At 40.6% G+C, this 26,919-nt stretch overlaps 1 protein-coding gene across 1 annotated transcript in view; it reads right to left on the bottom strand.

Annotated features, from left to right (window-relative positions):
- Positions 1-26,919, bottom strand: part of ctnnd2b (catenin (cadherin-associated protein), delta 2b) — a gene marked incomplete at its 3' end in the record, with an annotated part of 156,874 nt that extends 129,955 nt beyond the window's left edge. Inside the window, exon 1 of the mRNA XM_080503751.1 lies at positions 26,868-26,919. The remainder of the gene's footprint in view (positions 1-26,867) is intronic.

Genomic DNA, 26,919 nt, shown 5'->3' with positions numbered 1-26,919 from the left:
TTTGTTAATATATAGTCGTGACATACTTTCATGATGTGAGATGTTAAAGAAGAAGAAGTTTTTGTCAACAGAGCTCGAGTCCATGTGTCTGTATGTCCCCGTCTCCCGGTAGCAACAATCCAGTCTGCATGCAGGCTCCCATGCAGGATGACTGATAATAATGAGCAGATGATAAACATTGGGAAGAAGTCGCATTGGCTGAGAGTCTGTGGGCAGATTGAAAAGAAAGAGGCCAACGTTGCAAGCTGCAGTTTTAACATCACCAAATAGATTGTGAACTGGATTTCCCCCCCTTATTTTTCTGTGACCAGAAAAGGTTCAGAGAACGGCTAACCATGCTGCACCAAAGCAGCCATCGCAGATGACTGATCCTCCGGAGGTTTGGAGGTTTTCTAGTGACGTTTTTGGATCTAATCAAAGTGATAAAGAATATCTTTTTATAGCTTGAACATTTCAGGGTTGCACATCCACAGATGTTTTCAGCATAACAAAGGACAGAATAGCGCGGTTTCCGGCTCATGAAACACCCGATTACATTTCTCTGCCACCCGACGTAAAGCAATATAAAAGGTGTTGCATCCTTTATACACCCACACAGAGCCGATTTGACTCGATATAACTTTAAGGACAATTGCATCCTGTTGCAGTTTTATGACTTGACAGTTCTGCTGTTGTTGAAAGCTCTGGTTCGTTTGTTCTAAATTTAAACTTCACACAAGCTAAAATAAACAACTAAGAGTGGAATTCAATTAGCAGAGTTCCTCTGTGATCCAACTTGACTGTTTTAATTAGAGTTTCCAACACAGACAGCAGGGTGCCTGCATCTCCAAAGGCTGACAATCGTCTCCTCGCTTCACCTCTACCTATTCACACGAAGGCTTTTACATATGCAGTGACCAATGCATGGTGATAATATTCATAAACTCGTTGAAAACAAACACGGCTGAGCATTAACGGAAACATAAAACTTATCAGTACAACAGTATCCTCCCAAAGTCCTAAAAGCGCTCATTTCGGAGCATGTCCACAAATATTCCAAGCAGCTCAAGGTTGTTTAAGTTTTTATGATTCGGATTTAATCGAGTCCCAAGAACACTGGAGAAAAAAATAAAAAATAAAATTACTTTAATAGAATTTGATAGTGGACCTTGTTGTTGACTTGAATATTTGCTGGACATGTTTTTCTTCATTTATAAAACAATGTGCATTGAGTCACTAAGCAGACCGAGACTCTTAGAGGAATCAGTCCAAAAAAAGAAAAACCCTGCTGTAGTACAATTAAAGTATGAATGCGGCACAAACCAAACATAGGGTGAGACAGACAACAGGGCTGCTGGCACACTTGTAGCAGCTCTTCATTGGTCTGTGTAAAACAGAAATATTCACTTTTCTCTATCATCTATTTCTATCAGATACTAATCATATCACCAGTCACCCTCCAAGTTGACTCGGTCCTGAATACATATTGCTGTAAGAGTTGTGAAAGTCCTGTAACTTATAACGTGTGATAAAAGTGTCCAAGAGGCCATCTGTTTATCTCTTTGTTCCAATAATAGAAATGCCTGTGTGACTGCGAAGCGAGCGGGAAGAAAATACTACGACTTCTTTGGTGCGGCAGTGCCCTGGAGATTCATCAGCCTTGTGTTTGGAAGTTTACAGGTTAAAATCCCAGTGCTGACGGGTCACCGGTTTCTTTTTCTTTACTGAGCAAAGTCATTGACCCACAACAGGTCCACACTGCTCCTAGCAGGTACAGCTTGAGTTCATTATGAATAGTCGAGGATGAGTGCAGAGGAAATATTTCTCTGAAGGAACAGTACAAGACACTTTATTTTTCTGTGTGGTAGTGGACCAGTGAATCACGAGTATGAACCACGTCACTTTTGCAGCTTTCCTGTGCTGATCACATCACGTAATGATAGAAAACATCTCTGTGCAATCAAACTCACCCAGTTTTCTATGCTTATTCCAATGCTAGGCACCAATACACCTTTCTCAAACACATCCATGTGTCACTTTTTAACCTCTCACATTATCACTTCGGGATTGTAAATATGCCGAAACATTGATTTCACACACACAGACGCCATATGCAGCCCTGTGAATGTGACTATCACTACAGCCAACAAAGCTTCATCTCAGCACATTGAATCAGTCTGTCGCAGAATCACTTGACTATCGGAGAACATCTTGTTACAACAGCACAAGTTTGATCTGTGTGCACTTATCTGTTGTTTTCAATGATCAATATTGAATCTAAAATGAATTGGAGGACTTTTCTGTTGCCTTTTATAAACCAAATAACCTGAAATGGATACTATATGTGGGAGAAACCAGAGCATGTGGCGAAAAAAAAACCAAGGATCCAAAATGGAACTCTGGCCTTTTTTTTCTTATCTTACAACTTGCAAAGTGGAACGTCTTGGATATCTTGTTTCAAGATGCTGTGCATGTCTGTTCATATCTCATCTCCTCCCTAAACCTTCGCACATTTCCTCTACAGTGCTTTCTCTTTGGAGAATTTCTTTTTTATCCGTTCTTTGAGTAGGTTTGTATGCTTGATGAAAGCAACTCTCTACTTTTAGAGAAGTGTTGGAGAGAGTTGTAAAGCGTGGCTGCGGCATCTTTCAGTGAATCTCCAAATTGCTTGAAGGCTTCAAACTTCACTTGTGTTGATTTTCTACAAAGTTTGCTGTTTTGACTGCTTTGTCTCTGGCCCTTTAAGCTCTTTCTCAAGAGAGGTGATTTGTTTGACCTGATCCTTGACAAACTCTTCTTTGTGCACATTCACATTGTCGAGATTATGCTAATATTTATTGATTTTTTTTCTCCATTCTTTTTCTATCAATTGGATCTGTCTTATATTGAGGCTATCTTATCATGACAATAAAATCAAGTTCTGATTTTAAATTATTCATGAAGCACAATATTGCATAAAGTTCCAGCTTGTATCCTCGTGGATTTAAAGGACAGTCCGTGGCTTTACGGTTTGGTGGTGAAGGACATACATCAGGTTAAATTTCATTGGCTGTGCCCTTGTCATGCACAATGATAATAAAGTTGAATCTTCTCTAAAGTTATTATCTTCACCATCACCACAAGCAGATTACTTATTAGTTTAAATGATTTATTAAGTCACCACATGTTTCTTTCATTTCATACATCCAGTCATGGAAACAATATTTTAAAGTGTATTGCTCGGTAACCCCGCTACTACGTGACTATATCAGTCTGCTTTCTAAATGTAAAGAATAAAACAACGGGGGGAAAGAAAATCTCATGACTCTGATCAGTTTTGAAACTGCTGTATAAGATCTAGTTCAGGAATTTCTCACAAATTTGGCTCAATTGTTAATTAAGGCCTTGAAAGTAATCAGGAATGTATTCCTCATCAGATTAATGTCAGTTTATAGATTAAAAAAAAACAAAGTCCCAGTAATACTGCGGTTCACTGGCTGTCTTAATACTGCATTTACTCATGTGTGACCCCAAGCCTGACAGGAAGAAGATATGACATAATTAATCAGTGTGACGCATTACAGGGGATAATGTGTTATATTTCAAGCTGCTACAATTAGTTTTCTTCGAAAATATCATATTTTATTTGAATATTGTGCCACGTACAGTGGGAAAATGGGCGCGCTGGCCCGGCTCCAGTGAGTTTCGCTGCTACTTCAGCTCATTGATTTAGTTTTATAGCTCACAACTTTACTATTTTGATTCCGTCTGCTTGCTTTCATCAGCCCTGTTCCCAGTCACAGCAGGGAGGCCGGCATCTGCTCTCAACCAAGAAGCTCTAGTTGTACAACTCACAGCTTCCTCAGCACCAAATGGAAGTCAAAGTTTGCAACAAGCTGGTGAACACGGTTCAAGCTTCAGTGGCTAAAAGGCTGATTTTCAGGAGGTGGAGCAAACAAAAACAGAGGTGAAAAGAGAGAGGCACGATCCCAAATGCTATTATAATAGTCATTTTTATCAACTTGTGACTACACAGAGGTGGTGTGCCTATGCCTTAATGAGATGATTTAAGAAAAGGAGGAAGAAGCCCGTCTGTTACAGCACAAGTCAGGCACATGTGTCACAGTACCGTTACTATTGAACGGTGCATCATATGTTGCAGCTGTGTAGAATAGAATTCACAGTATGATAATAAATGTAATAAATGTTAGTTAAACCATGGATTTAAAATCTCACAAAGAAAAAAATAAATCCTTTAGTAAGTCAGAAAGAGCCTGGAGGCTGGCAGCAAATTAATTATTAAGACTATGTTTTTATTTGTTGTCTTATGTTCCATATTTCTCCACTTCATGCGTACAAAGTCGCTTTCAAGACCTTTGAGATTTTGCAGATCCAATCTGAGCAGTTTGGTCTCTTTCGTCATTTTCTACAGATGGAAACAAAAGTCCCAGAGTAATTTTTCTCTTTGTTTTCCTCTGACACACACACACACACACACACACACACACACACACACACACACACACACACACACACACACACACACACACACACACACACACACACACACACACACACACACACACACACACACACGTGAAGTCGCAGTGTTGTTTATGAAACGTGAGTTTGTCTCTGAATTGGTAAAACCACATTCATATGGCTCTTTTTGGGTTTTAGTGACTTAGGATTCTACTCACTATTTGATACGAAGACAAAAATGAAAATTGCACAGCACTCATCTTTTACTCATGATTCTGTCAAGTGAAGAAATCCTGAGGAAATCATTTTCAGACTGCTGCCATATCAATGCAAATCTCCTTGGTGGGTTTTGACCTCAGGATAGTTGTTGATCCCAGGACAGAAAGCAGAGGCATGTTGATGAATCCCAGTGTAATATTTCACAAATGTACCTTCAAGGTCATCCAGCGAGTTTGGAAAAACTCAAAACTGGAGCGACTTACTTATTATTGACTTAGGACAGAGTGTGACGCCTCTCATTATTCTCACTCACTGGCTGGACTGTGTTCATTAGGCTTGCAATGAGCTTGGAAGACCGGTCCTATCATCTGAGTAGGTGGAAGGCAATACATACAACCACCACTTAAGGCCCTTTACATCTTTTTAAATATACTTGTAGCGGAGGAGGAAAGTGTAATTTGTTTTTTCTGCATGTCATTGCCGCCTATAATTCTGATTCCATTGCTTCTCTTTATGATAAATTGTAATGCCGATTCAAGTATTACAAATGTGCTCGACCCCACAGAGTCTTAAATCTCACTCCACTTTATGCTGCTCAGTGGTCTTAAATGCATGTATTCGGATAGTAAAGTACTTGTTACTTTGCAGTTTTACAGCTCAAATACGATCACACAGGTTCACACAGAAACCCACACCAGTGCCGTTTGACTCGGACATACTATCTGTATATTTCATGTAAAACTGCCTTAAAGTGAATGAGCAAGTTTCAGAGGATGCAGAGGAGACATTGACAGAGCAGTATCCCACACTTGACACCGTTTTAAAAACTAAGGAAAGGAGGAAATTCAGTGTAAAAATTCTTACTTTTATGTTTGTTGACGTTATGTGGTACAGATCAACAGACAAATGAACTATAAGCCCAAAGAAACCAGAAAAAATACTATGGAGATGTGATTTTTGAGTAGGTATGGAAATATCTGCTGGACTAAACGTGTCTGCAAAAATTATACACAGAATGAGATGCCGATCTCAACATATCTTACCATGAAAAACCCAAAAACTAAAAACGTCATTAGTAGTGATGCGACCGTGAAAATTGGATCTGCAATAAATGTATCTGCATCATCTTGTTAAGAGGTGAAGTGATTAATTGTGAAAAATAAAAAATTTTGGAGGGAAATCAAGTGTCCAGGGCTGCAGGATATCGGGTGAACGTGCAATACGCAATGATGTTAAGTGTTACGATAACAATACATTTTGCATTAATTGTATTTAATAGTATTAATTTTGTGCTTTGAGATTTGTTCCAATAACAGCATTCTTGCTCTTTTCCTTCATTTATACCAGCAGTGTTTCAGATACAAGGAGTTTGTTGACTTTGTAATGCTTTCTTGGATTTTGTGCTTTGGGGCTTCAGAGGGACGGGCGGTCCATCATGGGATTCAAGGTCAACTTGCTCGACAACCTGAACCACAACAGCCTAAATGTGTGTTTAACACTCATTTTAAGCTTCAGTACAGCACATGTTCAATCACCAACTGAGGCTATACCTGCAGGACTGCAAGTGGTGATTTGTAAAGAAAGTTGACGACAATCTTTAAGGACCTATGATGTGATTGGTTTTCGATGCCGAGTTGCTATGAGAGACTCCTACAGGTTATAGTACTACAATCAGGAGGCATCTCAAGATAGCCAAAGGTCAATCGAGGAGAGGAGGAAAAAAACAAACAGTGTGAGACCTTCAAACTACGTACACGATAACGCTGACCTCCATTCACTCTGTTTATGTGCTCTTATTGATGCGCAACACACACACACACACACACACACACACACACACACACACACACACGACAATTCAACAGTGCCCTCAATAAAACAATGTCCTATTCAGAAACTTAACCAGTCCGCAATACAATGATTTTCGAATCCTTTTTTTTTTCTTTCCCTGTAGACCTCCTGAAACTAACCGTACCCTCTGCTTCACCACCAAAACCTCTGTCCCTCGATCCTTAACGCGGCCTGGTAAAGTTCCTTCAGCACAAAGTACGCTTTACACGTGACGTTCAGACGTCTGATTACGGCTCTTAAAAGGTATATTTCTCATACCGTCAGTCATCTCCAATCGAAAATGAAAAAACCCACTTTTAGGTCTTCCCATATAAATTATGCCACTCGAACGGATAGAGAAATGTTGGGAATTTGCAGCTTAAGACATAAACATTTTTATGTCGTGTAATAGCACTGCCTTGAGTGTACTGCTGATCTCAAAGTGTTTTAGCTTGAAAGAAATAAAAGACAATATTGATACCACCTAAAATATTAGATTTTTATACTGCAGAACAGGGGGGCCAATAAAAGTAAAAGCAAAAAGACTATTGTCTGCCCTTTTCTGCACGACCTCCCACTGGGGAGCAACCGAAAACTGAAAAAGGACCGAAAACAAACTGGATGAGTAGATCCTCGGCTTCATTACAAAGTAGCCCCACTTTAACGCTACATCTCTGTCTCCCAAACAACAACCCAGCGCGGCTAAAAATACAATCAGCATCATGAATTATACATATTTTCCACAGATCCTCTGGGTGAGCTGTGTTTGCGAGCAGCCTCGCCGCATGGTATAATTACAAGGGTTACGACGACGGTGATAAACACATTGCAAAGACAAATTAAAACTTGCACTGCCCCCCCACCACCCACAAAGGAATGCAAAGCGTTCAGCGTCTGCGGCACCGTGACAAAGCTGTCTGAGAATGAGAGGATCTAGAAATGAAAGTTACAGACCGAGACACTTCAAAGGTAACCGAGTTGGTCAAACTGCGGCATTTTGTTGACAGAAAAGGAAAGAAGCTGCTCGAGATTTGTTAGAAGAAACCTCCTGGGGGCTTACTAAGTGGGGCAGAGCCGTATTTTCGGAGGGGGATCTACTAATTGTAAAACCACAGGTTCAGTTCCTGACATGCATCTTGGCTATAAGATGAGATACAACGCTACGTACAGCGCCGGAGGCTAGTGAACATGCGTCAGCCACACAGTAGGCACCACTGTTGCAAAAACACACTTTGAAATGGCACTATTTATTATTATCTACAACTATGATACGCATTTTTCTACACACAGCACGTCCTCCTGTGAGCAATTTACGCGGCACAGCAACAGAAATTATATAATGCGCCACACTTCCTGTGAAAAACGCTGGTTCTTATCACAATATTGTCATCATGACTGACCCTTTCAACTTAGGAGATTAAAACCTATGATGAAAAAATTACTAGGAATGATCTGTTTTTTTCCTGGTTCTGTTCCACCAATCTCATTGTTGCGTCAGTATTTAGTTCTGTAAAACCATAGAGTGAGGCTTTGAACTATGCGGTAATGTGTGCATGTCGGCATGCTCACAATGTAGGAGCTGTAACACGCCGTTAGGCAAACTCAGTTAGTGTGATAGCATGCTAACAGCTTTAACTAGCAGCAAACGCAAAGTTCACTTGAAGCTGAGCGCAAAATTAGCATGACCCCTCGGGAGATAATAACTCCATAAATTATGAATATGCCGTGATGAACAAAGTAGAACTACACTCCACAGGATCCATCCATACATATTCTACATGCACTTTATCCGAGCTCGGGTCATGAAGGGGCCAAAGCCCATCGCAGCCAACATCAAACAAAGACAGGTGGCCAATCCCTCGAAATTTAAGCCACCGCAGAGCAGTACGGCATAAGAATTCACCTGGACTATCATGCTTGTCTTGGATTGCTAAAGGATAGCACAGGAATAATAATATTTGGAAAAGTGAGGTTGGCATTGTCAAGAGATGACATCAGTGGAATCAATATAGTTCATGAGGAGCTACCTGTGCTAAATGCTCCGTTATTCCATCCGTTCACGTGAATAGTTTCAAACACTTCATATAAATACATAACGAACTAAGTCTTTGTGCAACATGCGCTAATTCTCTCAGCTTCCAATACAAATTAATAACTCATGAAATGGCACAGAGAAAACAGGTGATTTGAAAGAATCAGAAGAAAAACATGTTAAAGATGTTAAATGGAGAGCAAGATAATGTCAACTGTAATATGATTTAGATATCTTGTATTATTAGTGCATATATGCACATAGTAATTGAGCTAAAACCTCAAATACTTTGTTGATATTTAGTGCAACATAAATGCATCAATATTCAACTTCTTCAAACTTATACAAAAACAAAATAAAATAAAATAATAACATTTTAATCTCTCAAAAAATTTATTTACAACATTTGAACCATCAGCATTTAAAAAAAAAAAAAAAAAAAACTAAACCAATTATAGTGACGCACTTATCCACATAAAGTAAATCTAGATTTTTGTTGTGACGGTCATCCTTGCTCCGATTTTTCTTTTAGCATTAAACAGAAATAAATCGTCAGGCACAACACCTTCGCATCAGGGTTAGGGTTCCTTCGCCTCTGAGCACAGTTTACTGGAATATCTGGGCTGTGATAGTATTGTATTCACACATGAATTAAACAGAGCACACACACACACAAAGTGTCCATAGCAGATTTCAGCCAGTGAAAAAGCCATCAGCGCAAAGACACCACATTGCTATTCTCAGCACAGTGAGCATCACCATTACCATCCCAGCACAGTGCTAGCACACTGGCGAGCTACTGTAGTGCCATGCATAATACATCAGGCCGACTTTGAAGGTTTTTTTTTTTTTTTTCTCTAAAGAAAATGACATCACTGAAGAAATCACTTATGGAAGGCAGCATCAAAGAGACGCAGCAGCCCTTGGCTTCGGCCTCGGACCGTGGCGAAAGCTCCAGTCCAAAGCGTCAGAACAGCAACATCAAACAGGCCAGCCGGCTGCCCGATGCAAGTTAGGACACCGTGTGAACTGCTGAGATGTCGAGAAGCAAAGACCTCTTCAAAACACTTGCAAGCACCTTGTTTTTTGGTAGGTTTTTTTTTTACACAACAGCCGTTTTTCTTGGCCAATTTTTGAGAGACAAGAATGCTTGTTGGTATACTAATGGCTCTTGGAACTGCTGCACGTCAAATCAAAGTTGTCTTCAGTCCTGGCTTTCTTTTATGTTATTTTCTGTTGCATCCTCGGCCATATGGTATACATAGGCTTCAGCAAAACAAGAAAAACCACACAGTGGCTGATGTCAAGTGCCAATTCATTCAATCGGTAAAATCAAAGCTAACCCTAATGATCGTCATCAATTAAGACAATGGTGGGCGAGAAGTGAGGTTAATTTCATTGCTTTATCGCTCGCTTTATAGTTTCACAACTTTTCATCTCAACATATCATGAGGGAAACAATTCACCAAGCCCGGTGCGCCGTTTTCACTCGCTTTCTTTCCATGATTATCTCCAGCAGAACAGGACATGCTGCTTGCTTTCCCAGCAGCGCGGCGACACTTTTAGCAGCTCGTACAAAACAGTGCGCCGCTGCAGATGGATTTGAATTGCCATAAAAGCGACAACACAACGCCACAACCAGAGCCTCTGTTTAGCTCTGTGGGTTGAGAAAGAGAAGCGCAGCAGCAGGGGCTTGCTCAGCCACCTCTCACTACGGAGATGGCTGGGGCGTGTTACACTTTGGACCGGCCTGTCCGAAGCCATTGCCGTGACATACGTGCGTTTTGAAAAATTGGGTGCAATTCCTCTATTTTTCCTCTAAGAGTGGATGAAAAAAAAAAAAAAAAAAAGATGCCAGCTCTGCCCCGGAGTGTATGTGGTGTGGCCGCTTTCTCTATCTTTTTCTTTTTCTCTTGCAGTGCTATAAATAGTGGAGAGTGCTGCTGTCTCTCATATTTCATGTGTCACTGGCTCGCAGAGTCACTGGTGAAGAATGTTCACCGTGTGCATAAAACCTCTTCTTGCCTCCTTCTGCACTTGTTTCCACTCCTTCACTCTTCGTTCGGCTGTCTAATATTTTCTCCACCTCTCCGCTCTCCTCCTAATGCCTCATGCTTGCAGGCGAGGCCTCAGTCACATGTTCAAAGTAGAAAGGCACTAAATGCCCTTATGTAGGGCAATTACCCGGAAAGGAGAGCCTGATGCATGCCCAGCCACATCAAACATTCTCATAGTCCCACAAGAGAGTGATGGTAACAGTGACCTTATTTGATCGTCTTGAGGATGAATTCAAGAAGGCGGCAGAATTTTGAGATCGTTACCAAAAGCGGAGACACGTTTGGAGAAAAACATTACGAGATAAAACATTTACGGGTAGATGATAAAACGTTACTTGGAGGTTTGGCTAAAAATATCTATAAATCATATTCTAGTAAAAGTGGGTGAGCGACCATGTCTGGTAACTTAAATTTGTCAGAACTAACATAGGAATATGAGCTAGCCATGATGCTACATACAAACCAATAACACATTATTCTATGACAGTGGCACTCAATATTGCATGGAATGAGAAAACAAGAGGACTAAACCTTCAATAATCAATTTTGCATTTCCCAACAGGTTTGATTGCATATACATGTATGTCTTTTATATAGCTTCACAACCTGTATTTGCATTTTTCAGAAACAACTGGTTTTCAAGGTTTTCCTCGTTCTCTACCCATGGTCAGATATTAATGGGTTGTTATGATTATAGTGCTTTCTAAGATATGATCCTTTAGGGTGTATTATAATTAAGCAGTTTCATTGAGTTCCAACTAAAAGAGAAGTGTGGGAGCCTCGTCGGGGAGGTGAAATCCACGAATCACATACATGGAGTGAGGTGAAAAGGACAGGAGCGTGCTGGTGCTCTAAAAGCAGTTATTGTCGTTTGTCCCGCTGAGAAACACAATCAACACTTTGTCAGTGACAGTGATGTACAGCTCACAGAGACAATTAGGAAGACCACTTTAAAACCCCCCCGAGTGTCTGATTGCTGCAATTTGAGGCAAAAAAAAAAAAAAAAAAAGTCGTGAGGCAGTCAAATTTGAACACGCAGATGTGATTCACGTGTTTTTAGACTCAAGCCTTACAAGGACAACGTCTGTCACAATAAAAGGCAAATACGGATCTTGTTCAAAGTAAAGGACATTGTTGCTCCTAATTTCAGAACGAGACTGAGACACACCACACTGTGGGTTTTTTCTTTTTTTAGAATATGTTCATCCAAATCTAACATTGTTATCATCCACACTATTTCTCCATCCATCCATCCACTAATGGGCAACTTTGACCACAGTGAGCGCCTCAACAATGTTCAATGTCTGCCAGAGAGACAACTTGTATGATTATTGACTGATGGAAAAGAATAGGTGGTCAGAGTTTACATCAAAGGCCACCTGAAAATAATTAAGCCCAATAAATCAATTTGAATCTTTTCTAACCTGAAATACATTTAGCTTTATAATATATGCAAATTATCAGGTTGAAATAGTGTTATTTTTTTGTTTCATTCAAAATGTCTACAAAATAACACACAGAATTAATTTAGCAGATTTGCCTTCATAAATATGGAATTATGTTTATGATAATAGATTAATGTGCAATGCATAATTGGATTTGCCATGTTTGTTATTATGTTGTCCATTTTGAACATGTTTTAAAAAGGACTCGACCTTCAGCAGAGATGCTGTCATTGTGATAAGAAACAATTCTTTAAGAGGCTCACCATTACTTTTGTTTGCAGATTTTATGATATAGTATATTTTCTGTGTTTTAACTGAAATTTTTACTTTGTAACTGATTATCTTCCATATTGCATTTTTTTTTTTTTTTTTTTTTTTTTGCGAAATTCAGATTTTTTGTGTTTTTCCTGCACCAACACATCCAACTCCACATTTTCATGCCTGTGGGGGGCTCAGTGCACCTTTCAATCGCTACATGGAGAATTCAAACAAATGAACACAGAAGAAATACATAACAATCATCATCTCATCCTATTTACACACAGTGTCACTCATGGTGTTGTTCTTAGTTGAAAACACATGCAAACTGCAAATACAATCTGTGTCAGCAAGCTGATTTCAGTAAATGAGGCTTAATCTTTCAATATTGTTTCCCAGTGGCCAATTTCTGCTTTACATTAACTCTATAGGTGGGAGACAATTGCAGCACGTTTGAGAATATTACTTGATCTTCACTTGCAAGAAAGCCAAATTAAAAAAGAAAAATGTAATCGTAAACAATGCAAATCCTCCAACCTGAATGATATTTTAAATATCATTTGTCGCCTTTATTGCTTTGCTATCGCAAGTTTTTATTTTTCCTATTTTTATGAAATTCATAATCAAAAACAGCTTAGTTAATTTGAAATAGAAGAACTTCATGTTGGTGGTTGAATTAAAAACACTTAATTGATGCTGTGACTCACTCAGGGATGACCTTTCAGAATGAATGAAACAGAACAAACAAACAACAGCAGTTCCCTGTTTTAACTTTCAATTGGTTTGACCCATCAATCCACCCTGACCTCCTCTGCGCTCCCATTATTATTACTGCCCACTAGAGGGTGTTGCCACAATGAAGCGTAACTATAAACGACTGACTGCGAGCACAAAGGAGGCCTGACATTAATCTCTTTGAGAGGACCGTCTCTTAGTGGAACACGGACTTCTACAAATGAGGAATTCTTAAATAACTGAGGCTTTAAAGGAAAGTATGATGAGGAGAAAAGGTGGAAAGAGGTGGAGTGCATGGGGAAAGCCACAAATGTTGTTAAGCTCAGTTATATTATGTACAGACCTATTCTTTCTCTGGTAAAGGTGTGTAGTTTTGTAGCTGGGGTTTAAAAGAGAACGTTACGATAAATACATATGCAGGATTATAAGGACGCACAGCAGAAACACATAGACCCAGCTTATCACTGTCCGGTCGATGTCTTCCATTAATTAAGCTGGAGAGAGAGTTAAGCGGGGACACTGTTGTTTCACTGCAACAAATCGATGAGCTTCATTAATTTAGCCCGAAGGCTAAAATAAGTAGGGACACACCGTTGTGTTACTAAAGCAGCCGTGAGGAATTCCCAGTCCCAACTCTCATGCTGGAACACATGGAGAGCAGTATGTTAGCCAGCTGAGCGAAAATCTCAGAGGGATTTGACCCTTTGCCAATAAATGGCAAGTCTCTCTCAGTCAGACAACAATGCTTTGTCATCGGCGAGATGCTCAGCTGAACCTGACAAATCCGTATTAGTCAAACTAGAGAAGTCTAAGAGGAAATTTTGCTCAAAAGCCACAAACAACGTTTTCTGGCTTGTTCTTGAGGAACCCGTGTGAGGCACTTTCAGTCAGACGCTGCTAAAACGCCCATAGCGAACAGGGAGTGACTATCAGCTGAGTCACATTGGTTGTGAAAAGAAAAAAAGCATCTCTAATTTAATTTATCTGTTTCATAAGTGTAAATGTTTCCATTCTGACATCAAAGCCGTTTAACATACCTCAAGCTTTGCTACGTCCCAGATGAGCTGATAAAATAAAATCCCCTCAATGAGTTTGGGTTAAATTTGAACACGTGAATAAAAAAAAAAAAAACTCAACATGATATTCATGAATTACATGAACGCATCCACATGCTCTCAAATTTAATGTAAATTCAGAGTTGTGGTCGTGGCTTCATGAATAGCACACTCAATTTCAATAAAATATTGTGCATCTCAACACGTCAACGCAAATCTTTTTCCACTGAATTCACGCCAATAACACTTTCAAAGTATCACAAATGATTTGCTGGAAAGAAAAATGCAGCCACTTCTATATAAAAAGTTAATCCAGTGTGAGCAAACCCAGATAGATCAACAAATGCGGTGACTCATAATACCTTCGAGCACAAAAAGGTCATAATGTTTGCAAACTTATGAGCTCACCCTCACTATTGAGGTGACAAATGGGGAGTAAACATATGAGTCCGCTGTCGAGGTTAATGGAGCTACACATGACAGACCAAACAGTGAAGCTTTTCTGGCACTCGCATCCACATTATGTCCAAGCGAGAGACCACAGACACAGACGCTCAGGTTAAAAGCTATTGTCAGCAGGCCAATTCGCTCACGATGACGTTAATGTTCAGGACAAATAATGTTTTCCATTTTTAATGGTGAGCGTCATTTTAAGCAAAATGGAGAGGGATTCACTGCGTTTGCATTTAGTTGATGACTCTAAATTGTCCGTGGGTGTCAATGTGAGTCTGTGATTTTTTTTTTTTTTTTGTCTGTATCTCTCCGTTTGCTTTGTGACCGACTGATGACCTCTCCGGGGTGAAACCTGTATTTACACATTGAAAGCTGGATCAGCTCACGCACCCTACAAGAGCCTGAACTGGATAAAATGGCAGACGTGAAGATTTGAAATTTCTGGTTGAGGCCTCAATAAAACTATGCTAAATGTAATAAGAGTGAGGAATGTAATGAAAGGCTGCATATGTTTTGACAATAAGATAGTATCATATATTATTCAGCCAGTGAAACATGTAGTTTTCGTTTTGGGACTATAATAGAGCTGTAGTCAAAGGTCAATGGAGAGCTTTAAAAACTAACTTTTGAATCTAAACTTTTAACAATTTGTGTGAAAATGCCAGATTTGTGACATCTGAGTTAAGTCTCGTAGCTCATTGAATCCTAACCAGCTCCTCCTCGAGTCCACATGAGTATTTGTGGCCGATTTGTCCCCAATAAAATCAACAAATTCAAAGACCTTTTGTGAACTAGCTCCAAAAGTATTAGGACGGATGAAATATGTCTAAATATATAACAACTGACAGAGGGGTGACCTCTAAATATAGCATTCAATCTAGTGTCACCAGATAATTGCAAATGTATAATGTAGATAGTTTTACAATTAAAAAAAGAGCATGGATTCCAAAATGCAACGTCCAAAGTATCGTTACAGACCAGGCATGCAGACTGAGGTGTCCTATCAACCATATTCCTGTCCTTTCTTTTATGATTGCCCTCAGCAATCTGAGCTGCTGGCTATTATCCAGACAGACAAATGAGCAGTGAGGCTGAGTCTTAACACGTCCACATGTCCTCATACATCCATGAAACGACCCAGAGCTGTCACTTTACATTAGTTCACATGTGCTTCTTTCCTCCTGGTACCTACATTACTTTTATTTACCGCCTTTCAGCACAACTGCTCACTTTTGCAATATTTGACAGTCTAAATGTCCTGTTCGTGAGTCCAGCTGCTTGCTTTGAATGCAGCATGTCACCCGCTTTCTACTCCGACACCCCAAGATATATATATATATATATATATATATATATATATATATATATATATATATATATATATATATATATATATATATATATATATATATGTATGTATATATATATGTATGTATATATACAGCGCTATTTGATGCTGACCCAAGTGTCATGGCATTTGATCAGACTTTGTGGAGCTTTTACTCTCAGATATTTTTTCCCTTCTGAAGATGTCGGTACATTATTCTTCAACGTTTCAACTAAAATCAGCAGAAAAGAATCACAGAAATATTAAGCAGAAATATAATACGCAAATTCAAGAAACTATGCACATGCTGTGCAGCAAACACTTCAATGGTAAGCACAACTTTTTGATCATATTTTATGACCTGCAGTTAGCCAAAACTGACTCCTTCACTGGCAAAAATAACCATCTTTCGTCGACACATGCCAGAAAACTAAACTTCAAGTTACACCAACATCTTTGCTCTGAAGTCAAATGAAAATTAATTAACACAACTGGCAACTGGAAGCACCGTGTTTTGCCTCCCAAAATCTTTGGTTTGAGTCTGTTTGAATAGGACGTCAAAGTGCTGAGCAAACCTTTCAGATAAAGAGGAGATTAGTGTCTGTCAAGCCACTGGACGGATGTAAGGACAGTGAATGAAGAGGCATTAAAACCAGACAAAGCAGGGCCACGCTGGCCAGACGCCACTTCCTCTGCTGCACGCGTACAACACACACACACACACACAAACACACACACTCACACACACACAGAGAAAACCTGCAAGCAAGCAAAGCTGGCAAAGGGTTAGAAATTAATGAGCGCCCAGGGCAAAGAAATGTCCTTTCAAAAGTTAAAAAAATGCTTTGGACATTAAAAACTGTCAGAGAAAGAACAGATAGCACTGAAAGAACTTTTCTGCTTTTTGCCGCCTCCCTCTTTAGTTATTTGATTATTTTTGCCACTTTAACAGCTACTTTAATTTTATTTTAACGCACATCTAAAGTGCTATGGTTAGGAATTAATGAAGGACACAGTCTAAAGCTAAAGAATATAATGTCAGCCTGTAATAGACACAAACCACAGTGTTGAATATGCTCCTTTTTAACTTACTGAATTCATATATATATATATATATATATATATATATATGATTCTCTTTCTCTACTCATAGATGAAGTATGCGAGCTCCATAGAACAAAGGTATTAAAGTAAAGCACAGTGAGAATTGTTCTCATGAAGGTGATAAATGATGAATTGGTGTTTGACCACAATGTGTGATTTTTTTTTTTTTCTTTTAACTTTACAGTCACAAAAGCGCCGCGAGAAATAATGGCTTTTTTCTGCAGCATTATGGAAAAAGACTCATTTGCAATTATGTAAGGTCCACTTGCAGGTGAAAGTAAGAACAAAAGTGGCTGCAGTTGATGGTGCTCCAACACCCACCGAGTCGAAAACGCACACATGCAAAGACCGACCGCACACAAATCTGGCCCATAATCACACTTTAGCATGCGCAGAACGAAAAACACATTTTGTGAGGACAATAGACTGAGTACATAAATGCTCAAACTTGGGTGCTTTAGTTCAATCAACACCCTGGTTTGATTGCTTTGTTAGAGTATTTTTTTGAGTGTGTGAACACTGCCAACCCACTGTTTATATGAACCAAACGCGGGAGATGACATCAGATTGATATGCTGCGGCCCTGTATACACGACAACGCTTCAAGTAAACATGCGAGGGTTTTCTGAAACGAAAAACGTTGCCATGTAAATGCAAAGCTTTTCTGAAACAAATCGTTTTTGCGTTTGCATGGCAACGTTTTGAAAACGCTGTCCGTTTAACAGGAATACTAAAAAAACAATGTAGTTAGCATACACTCCCCTAGTTGGTGCTGCTGTTTGTTTTCACACACGTGCTCAGAGAACAATATGCTTTAAGCATTAACAATGGCGAGTAGAGATACATTTGGGCCTCGTTCACACTGCAGGGAACTGCGATTTTTTTTAACTCACAAATGACTCGGGCCTCGTTTTACATGAGCCAAAATTAAATCTTTATCCCCGGCATTCTCAAAAAATAAAATATAATTCCATCCACATGTCACTATGAACTTGTCTTAACATGAAGCTTAAAGGCATGTAGTACATATGTCTGGCCTTTAAGGACACTGTGACTCACCAAATCTACACGGTTGAACCGGTGTTGCCAGATATGGCGGTATTCCCCTAATTGGAGAGCCAAACTCTCTTACCTTTTAACTTTGTTTATTTCCTGCATTTGTGTGTTTTTGGCGCGTTCATTATCCAACATGTAATAGTGAGACACATCTGGCAACCCTGGTGTTGACCGGCGTGCCATGTGTAAATGGCGTGCTCGGCATGACTTCACGTCGTCTTCTGCGCTCTGGGCCCCGAAAACATCCAGTCTGATCACATTCACACATCAGGATGTGTTTGAAATAATCACGCAAAAAAAAAATCAGATCCCAGCAAAAAATCTGAAATTGAGCATTAGGTGAACTAGGAGTCATGCGACTCTGGAGGCCGTCATTGTTGTTATTGTCCAATTAAACATGCATATACAAATTAAATGTTTAGTACAGCTGTGGTGTACATGTAAGAGTAGCAGCATTTCACAAGAGTTACGTTTTTCCCACCCGGTTTCCACAGTGACGGGGCATTTTTAAAAAGTAGCAATTTCAGTAGTTACGAGCACTGAATGTAAACGGACACCTGAAATACAGCAAAAGTTTTCCATTTTCACATAAATGGAAATCTCCCTGTAAACGGTGCCTGAATATGAAACATAAATCCTATTAAGCGTTCTTGCATATGCAAGAAAAAGAACATGTTCCTTTGCGTCAGGGTTGTGGCAAATCTGTAGACAAAATTACACTATGCTATAGAAGTTTCTAATTTATTCATTGGGCATTGCACTGTTTTAGTAAGAGCGGCAGGCAGTGAAGAACACAGAACACATGCATGCTGAAAGCTGCAGAAAGTGGCCTTTTGCCTTTAAACAAGGTTGTCCAACCCTGATCCTGCAGATCCCCCTCTCCTGCACGGTCTCAGTCCCTGCCTGCTGCAACACACCTGATTGACATGAGGGGATTGGTGATGACACCATCGTTAGATTCAGGTGTGTTGAAGCAGGAAGACATAGAAAACATGCCAGGATCAGGGTTAAAATCCACATCTATTAAAAAAAAGAAAAAGAAATCCTGCCTCATGTTTTGTAAAATGACAAGCAAATAAAATATTAATATTGCAATAAAACATTTGAATTTATTCAAACGGTATTAAGCTATAATTATACTAAAACCTCAAAATCATATCGCTTATATAAATACAATAAGCTGCCCCTGACTTACTTTTGGTGCAATGTTAAAGATTCCAACACGGAAATCAAGCAGACCAGGACAGAAAAGAAGACAATGATTTGGTCTGAACCAAAGAGGACATAGCAGCATTTACAACTAAGTTGTACTGACATCATCCCTGTTAACTGCATTGAAATGATCAGAAAATTAACTTGATGATTTATACTCTCTCAATGTATATAACTGCAATACAGTTATCTATTGCCCATATCGTAGTGTACTCGTCTTGCCTCACAACAAGAAGATCCCGGTTCCATTCCTATTCATGTCTGTGAGGAGTTTGCAACTTCTATATTTGGATGCATGTGAATCTTCTCACTCTCTATACATGTCGTTACACATGCCGCAAAGGTTTATTAGTATTTTTGTTACACCACCAAACAGGGGTGGAATAGTCTTCATCTCTCACCCAACTGCTTTTTCATCGTCTTTCTCACACACTACAAGCTAATTGGGAGTCGCCCCTCGCTGACCTCACCTCATACACCAGAAAAGTCATCGTCGTGACAGCAGAGCTTTGCTCATTATCCCCAACAAGGCTCGGCCTTGTTGGAGTCCAAACGGTCAGACCACACCTGGCTGACATCACAGCAAATCTGAGTCTGCGTTGCCACAGCAACCACAATTTGGCAATCGCAATCGGGCACGGTTCCAGTCTGTAGGGGATTGATTGGGTGAGCAATGCAGCGAGAGGTGGATTAGGAAGAGTATTATTGTCTCCCTTGGTGCAGAGGGGCACACAGGGTCTGAGCTTTGCCAGGCGCTGAGAGGATGGTGGACTCAATGATGGCCTGAACTTGGCTTAACACAGATGAAAGATGCCTCTCATTTATCCATTACTCATTAATTTGTTAATGTGCTACAGCGGAGGGGGGGGGGGGGGGGGGTTTGTGGGTTGTTTTTTTTTAAAGAGTGTGGCAGCCTTCTGGCAGTGTAGCCCAAGGACTACATGTCATGAATTGACTAAGCAGATAGGACAGATATGGCCGCAGTTTTGTTTAAATGTGTTTCATCCACGGCCAGATGGGAGTAGTAGGAGATACAGGTACAGAGAGACTTTTCTGGCTGGAAAGTACACACTTAACCAGCGAGTGAAATGAGCAAAACTCAAGTGACAAAACGAGGCGTCCGACAAACTGCCATTACCCTCTCCATATAGCTGCCAATCTGCTTCTCTCTCCTCTGAAGGCAGGAGGGAGAAGAGGGAAAACCACTCAGTGCCTGAGACAGGGAAGCAAAGTGCTGCTGTTATTTGCCATCATCCATTAGAGGACCAGCACGACTCACCAATGGAAGCAGCACAGAGAGGATATGGCTGCCAGTCACTAAGTCACCTGAGTAACGCTCCTGGACAATGCTGCAGGTGTTCTTCTGGTGTGCAAACAGCAAAGGTCAACTGCATCACTCAGAACTGCATCTCTGTGGCTCCATTTACATGCATTGGCTCCTCTTCAATGTCAATAGCGGAAGTGGTTTGCGCTATATGCGGCGAGGCATAAACTTAAGTGATCCTGGAGGACTTTAGAGTTCGTCTCCATTTACAGACCTGCTGCTATATTGTTCCAAAATAACCGGGACCGAAATAATCTGTTTCTATTTTGTTTATTGGGTTCGATACCAAGAAAGTAAAAAAAAACACCTTTATTTTAATCACATGCAAAGGTAAGAGATCATTTGCCAAATTTTAAAGGGGTTATATTATGCAAAATCCCCTTTCTAATGGTTTTCCAACAGCAATACCTGAGAATGACACATCTGAAATGAAGAAATGTGTCATCTCTCGTGCTGGCTTGTTTACATTTTTAAAAAGCGTATGCTCCAATGAGTGAATCAGAAATCAAACCTTACACAGTGTCATCCGGGGTTTAGTCAATCCCAATCAAGGTAGACCCTCCCTTTGACCCTCCCACAATCAGGCAGCTCTGCTCTGGCACATGGCATCACGAGAGGAACTACTTCCTCTTCTTCCCCACATGGGCATGTGTGGGCGGAGCCAGTCCAGCTCACACAGACACAGCAGATTCTGAATGCAGCTCCTATGATCCGATATTGGTATGGCTGAAAATCGAGGAAAAGCTGGATTTGGGGCAACAAACATTGAATACGTTTTAGGACCAATGAGACCCATGCGTTGAAAAGCTGCATGATATGACGCCTTTAAATATCTTGAATCATTTTAAACAGCAGAGCCCACCATCCACCCTGACCTCCTCCCAGCAGCCTGGTGTCATTTGACATGAAGAAGACGCTGCCTCTGAACATTTTCCATTCCAAAATTAATCTTGAACAAAATACAATGAAAGCATGAACAGATGGGTGGATGTACTTTCAAAGATGGATTTGTTGGACTTGGGTCGGCCTGGTCAGAAAAGGTTGTCAGGCTATGCTACAAATCCCATCAAAAGCAAAAGATTTTCAATCAGAAATAAATGTGACAGTATAAAATATTGGTAATTTGCGATTGTGAGCGATAAAATGGAACCAAACCGCATTATGAAAAAGAAGAAATCTACGTGAAGAAATTGAAAATGGAAAGCATTACAGGGCTGTGCAGTCAAATCAGACCGGCGGCAGCTTATGGAGGTTATCTCTGAGATTCAGCATATCTAAAGTCGACCAGGTTTTCACAGAGTTTAATGTTTTAGTCGTGACATTTTGCATTCGTATAAATAAATTCCTCTGATCTTGTGACCCACCGATCGAGCCTTTAATACAGGGGCACCGATGTCAGCGGCTTGTCCTGCTTTTTGCATCTCCTGCTGTGTTCCTGCGCTCAGTGGCTCACGGGATAAAGAGGTTGTTGACCAGGCAACGTATCTCCACATCTCCTCAGTGAAGGAGGGAGGGGGAGCCTGCTGTGATATGAATCAGATGCCGCCATGATTGCAATACAATGACTGAGCAACCCAGAGTCTCTCTCTCTCTCTTTGTCTCTCTCTCTCTCTCTCCCTCTCTCCATGTGTCTCTTTTTCCGAACAAGGTTATCATCAGAGATTATCAGGTTCGAACAATGAATGACCAGTTCACACGGGTAGTGAAAGGTTTTTGCTACAAAATGCGCCTGCTTGTTAGTTTATCTCACATTTTAAGCGGGACTTGTTCAGCATAGGATGAGAGCCCCCCCAGCGGATTCTGGATGGGCTGATTCTGATATAGCAGTGCTGTGATTATTTGTAACAGGATGAGGGGGAGAGTTGCAGTACTGCATGGAAATAATTATGTACGAAGGAAATTTGATTACATTTCTTTTACATAATTATAATCATTAGCTGAACAACTGATACGGCCATCAATAAAAATTCCAATGTTTCAAGCAGCTGTTTTACCCATAGAAGTTGAGAAAAACCAGCTATAAAAAAAAACCCAAACATTACCTTTGAAGTTACCAATGAATGCTAATGCTGCAGTAAAAGTGGGTCACATGATGTTTCATACTAATTAAGTATTTGGCGACCCCCTATATACTGTATATAGGGTATGTGAAATATCCCTGATGGTTAAGTATCAACAAGAAGAAACTTCATTTTTTTTTTGGGGGGGGGGGTTCTCAGTGGTTTGCTCTGGATTGTATTTATAGACGCATGGTGGATTTAATGGGAATTTTTGGGCTTGATTTAAAAAGATCCTACATGAAGCTAAACTGCATGCACATATAAAAAGATTATGGTTTAAGCTTGTGTATATTTTGCTGGTGATCAATTAATAATAATAATAATAATAATAATAATAATAATAATACCATGATTGATCCCATGCACAGACAAGACTTTTTCACGTGAAAGTTTTGCATTCATTACACCTTCTCCTCATGATAGCATCATGCTGGAAATACTATTGTTTCCATGTTTACTTGCTTACAGTTCACTCGGGAGCCCAGAAGGAAACATGATACCATGGAGCTGGACACGGTGGAGAAAGTGTTGCAGTGCTGCAGCCAGATATAAATGTTGATAAATCATTTGTCACACAGTCAAAGCTGTGGAACATAAAAAATATGTCATCATAACAATCACAAATTAAAGTCATGGGGACCCAGCTGAGAAAAGCCTCTCACTACAACAACTGATGCATTTCTATTAAAGGTTGAGCCCATTTGCACCTATGTTTCAATATGAAATAACAGAACAAGTAATGATAAACAATGAATGTTTTCAAAGCAGTTTTAAATCACATTGGGAATGCCCAATCTGGTGGATGTGGCCGATGACCCCTTCCTCACTTTAAGCTTTTTACGCAGTTTTTTTTTTTTAACATAACTTTTAAACTTTACTTGCTTTCGTACTTATTTATTTACAAATGAGATCTATTATTATTTCTGTGTCCTCCTTAGAGAGCTTTCACATATGTGTTTTAAGTTTGCGTCCACTTTTAGTCGCTCATGCGCCGTGTGTTTCCAGGGGTTGTGTGTTATGACATTCAACTTTGGGTACGAATGCATAAAAGCTAGCATACTACTAAAAGGGGCTGGTTTTAAATAAGGGTATTTGTTATAAAACAGCTGTTCTGTGTAAGCTGTATTAAAATGCTCGGTACAGTGCTCGAAAGGCCAACATTTCTTTGGGTGAGAAATGTATTTCTTGACATCTGAAAACATGGAGAGGCTAGAAATTACCGAGAAATTTAAACGTCTGCCCTGGATCAGTGAAGACATTTTTTAATTGAATTTCTTGCAACAACAGACTTTTGTTAAACCACAATCCCTTTTTCATCTGCATCTCTGTTTTACTTCTGAATAAAAGTTTGCAAATGTTTGATGTTTGATGACAATAACGTATTAAAAACGTGAAATTTGTAATTTGGATCTTTTTGCATTTGATCTTCTAATGCCAAGTGCCATTCATTCTATTTAATAATTTTTTTTTAGCTACAGATGGGGACATATATTTCGATGGTAGACTTTTGTGCAAGCAGACACCCATATTTTGGATCAGTCAGTGGGCGAGAATTATAAGTTTGTCCACATCGCATATATCATCAGCTGAATATGAAAACTTAATGAAGCCTGTGGAGGCTGCAGGAGCTGAGGCGAGTCTTTGGAGAAAGATGATAACGCGCTCTTAACACTTGGTGAAGTGCATCCCTTTCAGATATTTCACCAGGGAGGTAGCTATGCGGGTCACTCTGCCATCCAGCATGAATCTTAGGCAATTAGGCAGAGAAATGAAGACGGGCGTGTGCGTGTGTGTGTGTGGGGGGGGGGGGGGCTTCTCTATTATATCCCACAGGTGAGCGTACTCAGAAAGGCTTCCTGACTCTTCCTGTAATGGTTCTCGGCGTGTTTCGAAGGCCCGGCATTTGGGAAAAGAAGCTCTTTGATCAGTTAAATGTTGTTTGTCGAGAACACTGGCTGGCAGTTTCACCTGTGTGTTGAGTGTTTGGAGCTCCGCTTTGAGATGTTCCAAATCTAAGCCTGTAGCCGTCGGTAAACACAAGCTGTGTGCGTGCGCTCTGTGGCAGACCCAAACGAAAGCAGCCGAAACTGTGATCGCCTTCACGCCAAAGGTACAACATCTCTTACATCACAACGGTAATAATAATAATAATAATAATAATGAGTTCTACTCAGCATTGTGGGAGCAATCAGTGGTAACCTCAAGGGCAAGATCTTTTGACTGCTTTTAAGGTTTAATTTTAACACTATATCCATCATTATATTGAAATCACAATGCAACAAGTAAGACTCCAAGTCATACAATCTAGCTATTTTCTACGACTCACAATCTCAAGGCTTTGAGAATAACTTAGCTAAAGCAGTAGTTTAAAAGAAAAAAAACCACACTGATTTGCCCAAAGAAAGCCAGCTACTAGTGGACGCACCCACTACTATCAACATACAAAACACATGAGCCTTCAAAATACAGCATAAGGCAGCATCCCAGGTCGACTCTCCACTCCAGAAAGCTTCTCATGGCTTTCCTTGACATGCCCAATTCTAATTTTGACAACGACTGAGCAGATAGAGCCTCAGGGCTCAACTGGGTCTCCATCTCTAAGTTGAAAACCAACCGTCACCAATCACCAATTAATCAATTACAAAGCAGAGCCGGTGCCTCAAACACTTTTGCCTCCGTCACGTGAAGGAATTAGGTTACACACAAGCGTAGTTCTGAGTGCTTTTAGTGATGATTATGAGCTGTGGAAGTCTGCCTTGACTCAGGCCTTTCGCCATGGATAGAAAGACCGCCAAACACATTGATACTGTCATCATGGTGTCAGCCAGCTCGCAGTCTATAAAACCTATCACTTCTCTCCAGGATAGGGTCACAGGGAGGCTGGAGGCAATCTCACCGGACTATGGGAGAAGGCAGGTGCACCCTGGACAGGCAAACATAAAGAGACAGGCACACGCACACACTCACACACACACTCACATTCCCACCTGTATACAATTTAGAGTCAGAAATTAACCTAAGATGCAATGTTTTTGGACTGGGGGGGGACCCAAGCAATGGGAGAACATGCAAATTCCACCCGGCCCTCTGATGGGGCGTTCTCGCTGTGACGCTCCACCGTCGCAGTCACTTTTCAAACTGGCTACACATGGATAAATATAATCCCCACTATGACGACTTGCACGCTGCCAACTTAATCACTGCCAAACTCTCTGCATGTTATTGCCCTCCTCCATTTTGGGAGTGTCTGTGATCTATTATGCCGTAACAGAAAGCTAGGAAATCCACTTTAAATGAGGCATCGTAAACACCCGTGGAGCCCACAGTGGCTGTAAATGCTGAAACCCACATTGGTCGGGTTGGGGGGGGGGGTGTTATGAGAGGGCTAATACAGCAGACGTAAGGGAAGGCCCCAATTTCTGCCAGGTCACAGAGCAGAGATCCACAGACAATTACCACGAGCAAACATTATGATGATGCTCACTGCTGCAACTCAGTAATCTTGGCAACGTGATGAATGAGAGTACCGGTAATGGCTCCATGATGGAGAGGAGAAGCAGCCTGCAGCTGATGAGAAACACACTGTGGTGGTGGAGGTGTTTTTCTTTATACATGTAGTGATCACGGAACACGGAGCAGGCAGGCTCGAGCTCCAGCATGCAAGCAGCAAGGTGCTCTTCAATCCACTCACATGCTTGCTGATGAGTGAGGAAGGGGGGGGGGACACCGACTAAACCTCACAAGCCTCCATGCATCTCTCTGCAAAAGGCAGCACAAAGACGCTGCAGCCAGTCGCACAACGAGCCGCTGTCACCCGTCATAATCTTGCGAATATCGCTCAAATTGAGGTCAATCTGAAAGTAATACCGTTTCTACATCAGCCAACCCCCTCATTACATCCCCCCCACACACACACACACACGCACGCACGCACGCACACACACACTCACACACTGGCCTGGGAGGGAGATGAAATAGGGGGGTGGGGGGGGTCCATTTTCAGTGCACGATCAATGCACGCACATCATCACAACAACATATAGGTATTAAAAAAAAAAAACGCGCACGCAAAATAAACACCACGACATAAAATATGTTAAAAAAAACAAACATCTGGAACACACTTCGCAGAAAACATCCAAGCATATTCCCCGCAGGTTGTCATATTCTAGTATTTTTCTACCCTCTCAAGCATTTGCACAGACGGGAGGTGTGAGACGAGCGGAATGAGGAAACCGGAATGACATTGCGCCTGCTTACTGTAAAATAAATTCCCTCGGGGGAGGATGGAGAGTCTCCCTTTCTTTTCTTT

Source organism: Blennius ocellaris, assembly GCF_963422515.1.
Source record: "Blennius ocellaris genome assembly, chromosome: 10".
Classification (NCBI taxonomy): Eukaryota; Metazoa; Chordata; class Actinopteri; order Blenniiformes; family Blenniidae; genus Blennius; species Blennius ocellaris.
The sequence above is the reverse complement of the archived record's forward strand: the minus strand, read 5'-3'. Positions and strand labels throughout refer to the sequence as shown.